The 10274-nt window shown below is 45.1% G+C and overlaps 1 long non-coding RNA gene across 1 annotated transcript; it reads left to right on the top strand.

Moving 5' to 3' along the window:
• The first annotated feature begins 325 nt into the window (after positions 1-325).
• LOC123383946 lies at positions 326-3751 on the top strand. Its single transcript, XR_006594387.1, has 3 exons — positions 326-690; positions 946-1114; positions 2704-3751. It is a non-coding gene; the product is annotated as an uncharacterized LOC123383946 (long non-coding RNA).
• The last annotated feature ends 6523 nt before the right edge of the window (positions 3752-10274 follow it).

Raw genomic sequence — 10274 nt, 5'->3', positions numbered from 1 at the left:
CTCATCTTCCCCCACTGCCAAGTGACTTTACAGCCCCTTCTCTCCCTTCTTTTGCTTAAACACTGGAACGTTGGGCCGTGCCAGTTCCCTGGTTCTAACCTTGGGTTCTCTTATCCGTGTTCTGCTTCTCCTCCTTGTGGCTCTCCTCAGTGGAACGTTTCCTCCAGAACTCCCATCATGGCTCTATAGGTTTTAGGAAGTTGAACACATTAGTGTTATAACAGAAGGGCGGAAGTAGACCATCTCTTGAAGCCGAAGGTAGAATTTCAGGGCAGCAGGTGTGAACAGGAATGAGGTCACAATGCTTCCTTCTGTCCTGTGGGCAGAGCATTGGACACAATGAGCAGGTGCAGAAAGGAAGTTCAATGTTCCTCACATTGGGACAACCTGGGGAACCAGAGAGATTTGTCCCACAGAAGTGGGGATGCCTCAAGGAGAGACCTGCCTGGAAGGATTTGAAAATGAATGAGTAACCCTGGGGGGTGCTGACAAGGCTTCCACTTAGGAAGTGCTGTCTCTGGGACAGTGGAGGCAGTCACTGCTTAGGGCATCAGGAGACCACTTCCAGAAGGGCAGGCTGTGCACCTGAGACAACAGCTGAACCGACCAGAGGAGAAAGGTCGGGATCCTGGGAGCCCGAGCTCAGGTTGGAGCTGAAGGTGGTGGTAGCCAGGACAGACCACAGAAAAGGTGATACACAAACAGCCAACCGGCTTCATTAGACACAGGCTGGATGAGTGAGCAGTCCGGGTGTCTAGAAATTGCCTCCTTCTGCAGAGGGTCCCTGTCTCATATGACAACGAAAGGACTTTAGCCCTCCCTAGAGCTGGAGGGATACCTTTAGGTAGCTCATCTGTCTTTTGGGAGGAGATCTCCCACTCAAATTCCGAGGTGCCCTGTGGGGGTTCCCTCCTGGTCCAGTCACTGTCCCTATCCTTTTCTTAGTTTCCTGCAGGGAAGTGGCAGTGGCCTCAGGAAACCAGGCAGAGAAGAGCCAGGGGCCACCTGAGTTCCCAACCCTCTCCAGGCTCCTCTCTCAAGTGATGTCGCAGCCTGCACCTGTTCCTCTCACCAGGGCAGGAGGAAGGCCCTGGCCACCCAGCGAGCAGACACTGTAAGCACCCGCCTCAGTGGGCTGCAGGGTCCCTTGGCAATTCCTCATTTGCTCCTCTATCCTTTTTCAACACAACCCTCCCTCCCCCTTAAGAAAACTCCCTTGAGGAAAGATCTGCCTCAGCTTCCTGTGCAAATTTCTCTCTCTCTCTCTCTCTCTTTCTCTCTCTCTCTCTCTCTCTCTCTCTCTCTCTCTCTCTCTCTCCCCCCTCCCCCTCTCTCCCTCCCTCTCCCTCTTTCTCCCTCCCTGCTTGCTTGCTTGCTTCCTTCCTTCCTTCCATCTATTCTGAAGTTCAACTATAGATAAGGTGTTGGCTCTGAGGAGTCTTTGTATTTTGTTAATTTTTTTGCTTTGATCTTAATCTTTTAATCATATTTTCCCTAGATCCTGATTCTTTTATTCCTATTTTTGTCATTACTTCATTGAATGTGTTCTTGTCATTGTGACCCAATTGTGTGTGTGTGTGTGTGTGTGTGTGTGTGTGTAGCACAGTGCTATGCACTAGGTCTAGAGACCTCAAGTAGCTTTACTCATTAGGAACTGGTTAACTGATCTTGGACAAGCTAAATAACATCCTTGGATCTTCTTTTCCTCGTCTGAGAAATGAGATAATTACACTGCATATTGGCTTCTTTTAGCTCTTCTTCCTTAATCAGATGGAAACCCAGGGCTTGGGTGGACTTCATTTCTGCAGAGGTGTGCACATGGGCATCACGGGACAGCATCTCACCCCTGCAATGATCAGTATAAATCAGGAAACTTACATTGGCTTTAAAGAGTTCTTCCCACTTGGTAATGGAATAAATCTATCAACTGTATTATTTTCTTGAGGCTGCTATAACAAATTCCCCAAAGCTTAGTAGCTTAAAACATCAGACATTTATTCTGTCATCATCCTGGAGACCAGAAGTCTGAAGTCAGTATCAGTAGGTGAACATCAAGGTGTCAGTAGGATTATCTGTGCTCTGGAGGATTTGGGGAGAATCTGTTCCTCGCCTCTTCCAGCTTCTGGTGGCAGCTGGCATTCCCTGACTTGTGCTACTTCAGTCTTCGCCTCCATGTTCTCTGTGACCTCACGCTGTGCTCTCTTCTCAGGGCATTTGTGATTGCATTTGGAGCCCACACCCTGGTAATCCATGATAATCCTCCCCTGCCAAGATCCTTAACTTAATCACATCTATAAGGACCCTTTATCCTTATAATATTCACAAGTGGCAAAGGTTAGAATCTGATATATTTGTAGGACCGTTTTTCAACCCATGACACCACCTTACACCAGCCCAGTTATTGGCCATCGGCAAGGAGGGGAGATAAGTGACTGTGGTGGCATTTCCAGCCTCTCATCATAGCTTCAGCCTTTGTAAAATCAATCACGGAGGTGGGTGCCGATAACGATGGCCCTGACATTCTTGGAGAAAAAGGTACAGAACTTTTACAGGCAAAGAAGACAGAGCGTGTGTCTATGCATCTGCAGTCTGGGCTTCTTGTTGGGGGCACCATGAGACCCACAATGCCCCAACTTCTGACAGATTATAGGAGACAGATGACCTGTTCTAAGAATTTCTTTGCTTTGTCCTCTTCTCTTCTAGGTCACTATTTAGAGAAAGAGTGGCATGGGAGGGAAAACTGCAGAAGGAACTGAAAATTCAGTGCCATGGACAACTCTTTTATTGTGAACATGGCACCTTCTGATCCAGAGCCTATCAACTTCCAGAGCTCCTCTCTCTCTCTCTCTCTCTCTCTCTCTCTCTCTTTCTCTCTGCACATGGCTGACTGGTCAGATTTTTACTAGGCATTTTTGAATTGAAATACATTAATTAAAAGTCTCAACCTCAAAATTTATTGCCTGTTTTGTGTCCCTGTATGACATTGGGCAAATGCCTACCCCTTTCTAGACCTCAGTTTGCTCACCTGTAACTTAAAGAGGATGAACCACGAGGGCAGAGGCAGGAAGGGATGTCTCGGGTGAAAAAGACTGTATGATGTAGTGGAGAAACGGGTGCTTGAGAACCAGCAGACTTAAGTTAGAAACCTGACTCTGACACTCTGTTAGTCATGTGCTCTTGAGAAAGTTGCTTTTCCTCTACTAAGTCCGGGCTTCTCATTGGTAAAATGGAGATAACAATTGGTGTGGGGATTGTGATGGGCTGAATTACATCCCTCAAAAAGATACATTGAAGTCTTGATCCCTAGTACCTGTGAATGTGACCTTATTTGGGAATGGGGTTGGTGCAGATGTAATTAAGAAGAGGTCACACTGGAGTAGGGTAGTCTCTAATCCAATATGACTGGTGTCCTTATAACAAGGGGAGAAGACACATGGGGAGAAGATGGTCATGTGACAGTGGAGGCAGAGATTGGAGTGATGTGTCCCCAAGGCAAGGAATTCCTGGGGCTACCAGAAGCTGGAAGAAGTAAGGAAGGATTCTTTCCTGGAGGCTTCAGAGTGAGCACAGCTTTGCCAAGCTTGATTTCAGAACTCCGGCCTCCAGAACTGTGAGAAAATAAACTTTTGTTGTTTTAAGCCACCCATTTTGGGGATGTTTCAGCATCCCTAGGAAACTAAGTAGTCATGTCTGCTTAGGCTCCTCTTGGCTGTAATAGTTTCTCAGGCTTTCCTTGTTTTCAATGACCTTGACAGTTTTTTTTTTGTTTTGTTTTGTTTTTTTTTTTTTAATTTTTATTTTTGGGACAGAGAGAGACAGAGCATGAATGGGGGAGGGGCAGAGAGAGAGGGAGACACAGAATCGGAAACAGGCTCCAGGCTCTGAGCCATCAGCCCAGAGCCTGACGCGGGGCTCGAACTCACGGACCGCGAGATCGTGACCTGGCTGAAGTCGGACGCTTAACCGACTGCGCCACCCAGGCGCCCCGACCTTGACAGTTTTGAGGAGTGTCGGTGAGATATTTTGCTGGATACCTTTCTATTAAGATTTGTCTGATGGTTTTCTCATGATTACACTGGGGTTTTGTAATTTTGGGACGAAGACACAGAGGTAAAGTGGAGTCTCATTTCATCATACCAAGGGTGAATGCTATCGATATGATTTATGACTGTTGATGCTGACCTTGACCACTTGGCTGAGGTAGTTTGTCAGATTCCTCTACTCATCCATTCCCGTTTTCCTACTGTGCTCTTTGGAAGGAAGTCACCATCTGCAGCCAACACTTAAGAGATGGGCGTTCTACTGCACACCCTTGAGGGTGAAATATCTACAGACATTATTTAGAATTCTTCTGCATGGGAGATTTATCTCTTCTTTCCTATTTATTATTCAATCATTTTTCTTTGAGTATGGACTCATTGATATTTATTTTATACTGTAGATTATGATTCAACACTACTTTCTTTATTTTTGTTGCTCGAATTACTCCAGCTTGGCCATAGGGTGGCTCTTTCAGTTGGCTCCCATTTTGATAGCCCCATCACTGGGATCTTTTTCCTTCCCAAGGACTTCCTTATTTCTGGCACTATGAGATGCTCCAGGTTCGTCTTGTATATTTCCTGTCCTGGTTCTGGAATCAGCCATTTCTCTAGGGAGACTTGGCTTTTCTTTCTTTCTTTCTTTCTTTCTTTCTTTCTTTCTTTCTTTCTTTCTTTCTTTTCTTTCTTTCTTTCTTTCTTTCTTATTAGAAGATGGTATTATAAATCACTAGGTGCTCATTGCCACTAGGGTGTCATTTCTTCTAGTCCCTCTCAGCTGACAGAGTGAGGAAGTATATATGGTCATACTAACTGTGTTTTTCTAAGTTGTCCTTCACTTTACATTTGGTGCTTCTTGGATTCCTCCTCATTATATGTCTAATAGGTATCTAGCACCCCTGATTTTTGGGCCCATAAGTAGGAAAGGTCTATTTGAACTCACCTAATGAATGGGTCTAGGTAGATACTTTTTATCTTAATGACCCAGTTTGTTAAGCCTGTATTCTCATATCCTCTCCAGTCCATCTCAGAAGCTCCTACCTTTGGACTTTGATTCTTATAGCTCCTTTTTCCTGTCATGCCTGGCTGGACTTTCACTTCTGTTTCTCCAAATTTTCTAGGGTCCAACCCAGGTTGTTGCACGGGTGTGTTCCTAGTATCATAATTAATAAAACTGCACACCTAGGATTTGCACACATTTTTAATTTATGAGGAATTATAATAAAATACTTAAAAAGATAACTTTGATCCAGGTAGAAGACATCAATAACTTTGCTTCCATGAGGTTGCAAATAATCTTCATGATACTAAAAATAAAGCTTATTATTATGCATCAGTTAAAATATGTTCATCTTTAAGAAACAGAACCCCTATCTCAAGCTGGTTTAAATGGGGACTTTATTATCTCAGGGCACAGGAAGCGGTGAGGTAGGCAGCTTCAGGGACAGCTGACTTTGTGGCTCAGTGATGGCACTGAGGACCCAGGTCATACTCTCTGCTCTGTCCCCTGGGTACTGGTTGTATCCAGACATCAGTCTCTTCCTGTGGCTCCCCCTGAAGAGCAAGGGAACTTTCCAGCAACCCCCCACCCCCTTTCAAAAAAATCATCCCTTCAGACCCCTTCAGTCAGAATTGAAGAAGAGGGGGTTCCAGGGTTTTTCAGTTGGTTAAGCATCCGACTTCAGCTCAGGTCATGGTTTGCAGTTTGTGAGTTCAAGCCCCGTGTCAGGCTCTGCACCTTCTTTGGATCCTTTGTCTCCCTCACTCTGCCCCTCCCCCCCTTTCAAAAATAAGTAAATATTTTTTAAAAACTTGAAGAAGATAAGTCCAGAGTCTTTGAGTCTTGTATTGGAAACAAACACTGTCACTCCTTCCTGAGGAAGGAGAGTTCCTTCAGGCAGGAGAATGGGTGAGGCTCTTGTCCCAGGGATTTTCTTAAGACTTTCAACAATTTATTTTTTGACTCTTCTCTGCCATGTCTTCCAATATTGCTGAAATCTGGTTGGAGTGGCCATAGGACAGCTAACTTGCAGGATGAGAAGGTGGGCAATGAAGGGTCAAGCAGTGGGCTTTATAAAGGAGGGCTGCACTGCCCTGGTCCCCTGTGGGGATTATTACCAGCCAGGAAATAGCTTCAGCACCCAACCCAGGCTGCATCCCGGCCTCAGGCTCCTGGTTCAGATGTCACAGTGCCAGAAAAGTGTTCTCTCAAGGCATTTAGCACCGTTCTAATTTTACATTTTCTTTGGCTGATTAACAGCTTTGCCCTTACTCTGTAAGTTGCCCAAGAGTAGGGAACATATCTATTTTCCTCAGCTTTGTATCTCCAGCATCCAGAACAGTGTGTGGAACATATGGGAGTTAAACCCTATTTATTAGTTGAATCAATTAATGTGGTAGGTAGAACATGGGGTTTTATTTTATTTTATCTTTATTTATTTATTTTTAAATGTTTATTTATTTTGAGAGAGAGAGAGAGAGAGAGAGAGAGAGCACACATGCAGGAGACGGGGAGGAGCAGAGAGGGAGGGAGAGAGATAGTGAGAATCCCAAGCCAGCTCCATGCTAAGCTCAGTGCAGAGCCTATCACGGGGCTCGATCCCATAGTCCTGGGACCAAGACCTGAGCTGAAATCAAGAGTCAGACGCTCAACTGATTGAGCCACCCAGGTGCCCCCAGGACATGGATTTTTAGATCAAACCAATGTTGTTTCTTTTCTTTTTCCATATAAGGAATATTTTTTTTAATTAAAAAATTTTTTCAAATACAATTTATTGTCAAATTGGCTTACATACAACACCCAGTGCTCATCTGAACAAGTGCCCTCCTCAATGCCCATTTTCCCCTCTCTCCCACTCCCCATCAACCCTCCGTTCTCTATATTTAAGAGTCTCTTATGGTTTACCTCCCTCCTTCTCTGTTTGTAACTATTTTCCCCCCTTCCCTTCCCCCATGGTCTTCTGTTAAGTTTCTCAAGATCCACATAGGAGTGAAAACATATGATATCTGCCCTTCTCTAACTGACTTACATCACTCAGTATAATACCCTCCAGTTCCATCCATGTTGCTGCAAATGGGATGATTTCATTCTTTCTCATTTTCAAGTAGTATTCCATTGTATATATAAGCCACATCTTCTTTATCCACTCATCAGTGATGGACATTTAGGCTCTTTCCATAATTTGGCTATTGTTGAAAGCGCTGCTATAAATGTTGGAGTACACGTGCCCCTATGCCTCAGCACTCCTGTATCCTTTGGGTAAATTCCTAGTAGTGCCATTGCTGGGCCATAGGGTATTTCTGTTTTTAATTTTTTGAGGAACCTCCACACTGTTTTCCAGAGGGGCTGCACCAGTTTGCATTCCCACTGACAGTGCAAGAGGGTTCCCGTTTCTCCACATCCTCGCCAGCATCTATAGTTTCCTGATTTGTTCATTTTAGCCACTCTGACCAGTGTGAGGTGGTATCTCAGTGTGGCTTTGATTTGTATCTCCCTGATGATGAGTGACACTGAGCATCGTTTCATGTGTCTGTTGGCCATCTGGATGTCTAAACCAATGTTGTTTCAATGCCCAACCCAGGGACATTTCAGCTCCCAGCTTTGACAGCTAAACTTCTCTGAGCCTCTGAATCCCCTACCTGTAAAATTAGTATAATGCCACCTTGCCTTTAGAAGAGCTTAATACATGTTAGCTTGCCCCTTATTTTTCACTCCGCATTTCCCAACACCTCCTGTGGACTGTTTCTTTATGAATCAAATGGGGACCAACAGCTTATTTCATAGAATGGTTATGGAGATTAAATGAAGTAAAATGTATAAGAGAAGGTGCTTTGTAAAAGTTGGAATTAAAATTATGATAATCATCATGTAAAAAGGAGGGTAGAAGAGCATTGAAGTCAGTGTCCACCTCACCAGATTGTCTGGAATATACAAGACTTCCTGTGCTGCTATTGATTTTGCTCTGTGTCATTTGAAGACCTGAGTGGTATCTTTGAGGGTTTATTTGCTATATTTTAAAATTGTTATGTATTGCCTATATTTTTGAAATGTTCTCTGTTCTTGATGCTCTGGCATTTAGGGCCTTATTCTGGAAAGACTGTCTCTCCCTGGGCTGGCAAATTCCTCCAGATAGCAAGCATCTCCCCTGAGAGTGCATTTCTGATACACAAACCAACCAATCTGGAGCCCACATCCCCAGCCATCACTTTCATCAACCTCTCCCACACCAAACCAGTATTCCCCTTGCCCCAGAGCACCACAGGGTCAGGTTCATGGGACAACTAGCAACCACCCCTATAGCCCAGAGCCCACCAAGATTATTCAAACTATCAAATCCCAAGCTATTCAGTGCACCTACCCTGTCTCGCCCCTTCTTTCCCAGGAATACCCCAATAAATGCTCTGAGCCACGCTCTCCCTTCTCACCTCTTTTGCCTCCTGACTGACAGTATTGTTTCCATGTGTCCCGCATGGTATGGTGTGTCTCCTGTTTCTTGGGATCTGTGAGCATAAACTTCTTCCTTCGTGATTGTCATATCTGTGTTTGCATGTCTTACCAAACCTGATTAAAACAAATCCTGAGTACATTTTAAAACAGAAACAGCCCGCAGGACCAAATGCTCTGTGTGGGGGTGGGTGCCCAAGTTAGAGAAAGGATATCTAAAGAGCCCCCTTCCCATCTTCTGAGAGGACACCCAGTGGCAGAGGCTGCCTGAGCTGTGGGCTCAGATGCTAGGAACCCAGGCTAGAGGACCCTCACAAGTCTCGGGCTTGGCCAGGGAAAGGTTCATGAACTTCATGCTTATACGGTGAAGAGTGCCTGTACCCCTCAGAAATCAGTGGGAGAGATATTATTTAATGCCCTGGAGACTTAACTGGAATCAAATCTGCAGGAATTTCCAGTAAAGGAGTCAGGCAGGAAAAGATTTTGTTGAGTATCTACATTGTGCTCTGTGCCAGAGACATGGCAGCCTTTCAAAGAAGGTGCTATTTAGCCTCATTGTAGAAATGGGGAAACTGAGGCACAGACTGTTGCCCAGCTTGTGAGACCAGAAGTGGAGCACAGGTGTGTTGCTCCATGGTCTCCCTGACCCCACCTGCCTGTTGTCTCTAGACTGTGCTGTCACACATGTAGGGACAAGGGAACCCAAGGTCATCCCCATCTTCTGGGTAGATATGCCATTAACACATCCATAATTATTGTCATGCAGATTGATGCCAGTAGTCCACCATATTTGTCAATGAAGGATTATTCTGACTTAGGATATAGACTTGGATTGCTCCATTTTGCATTCCACAAAACGAGATCTTGGTTAATGCTGAAAGTGATAGTATGGATGGGATTATCCTCTGTATCTTCAAGAAAATGAAAATCAAAAGGTTCATCCTTCTTTTCTGTGCTATTGATATTTTGTCATATGGGGGGAACTCACAGTGATATAGAAAACCAGAATCATAGCCACCCAAAGAAACCCAGAGCTTCCCTGGCTCAGAGAAGCATGATGAAGGAAGGGCCTCTAGGACGCCCAAGCCGCTCAGTGAGCTCTTTGTGCTGCATGAGCCTGTCCTGGATGTTTGTGCAGAAGCAAGACCATGGCAACCCCTCCCCTTCCACTGGGCTTTGTTGGGCCCTTCTGCTTCCAGGCTCTCCCAGGGAACCCCTGGTGCCCACCACCTGCAATTTCATGCCCACCCCTGACTTGAGCCCATCTTGAAGGCAGGGAAGGGGTGTTTCCTGAGGGCCCTCTGTTGTGCCAGATACCATACTAGACTTCTTTTAAGTTATCACTAGGACTTGGAGGTGGGTTTTGCTATTCCCCTTTTGCAGGCAAGGAAATGGAGATGAAAAACATTTATTTGGGGTACCCAATGTTAAATACAGCCAGTAAGTAGTGAAACTGGACACAAATCAGATCCTCCCCACTTCCTGTTCCAGTATGAACAATAGCAGACCCAGACCTGGCATGGCTGGGCTCTGGATTCAGTATGTCGGGGGGAGCCTAGGAGCCTCCCCACAGCCACAGTCACCCCTCTTCACTACCATGTTGATTTTAGTCTCAGTTTTCGTGCTTAGGCCTGCCATTTTCTTCTGACTGGAGTCCTGTCCTGAATATATGCCCAGGTACCTGATCTCCTCCTTAACTCCTGTCAACATAAAAAACAAACAAACAAACAAACAAACAAACAAATGAGGAAAGAAATAAAAAAAAAAAAGGAAAAGAAAAGGTGAGGGGTGCC

Source organism: Felis catus, chromosome A2 (assembly GCF_018350175.1).
Source record: "Felis catus isolate Fca126 chromosome A2, F.catus_Fca126_mat1.0, whole genome shotgun sequence".
NCBI lineage: Eukaryota > Metazoa > Chordata > Mammalia > Carnivora > Felidae > Felis > Felis catus.
The sequence above is the reverse complement of the archived record's forward strand: the minus strand, read 5'-3'. Positions and strand labels throughout refer to the sequence as shown.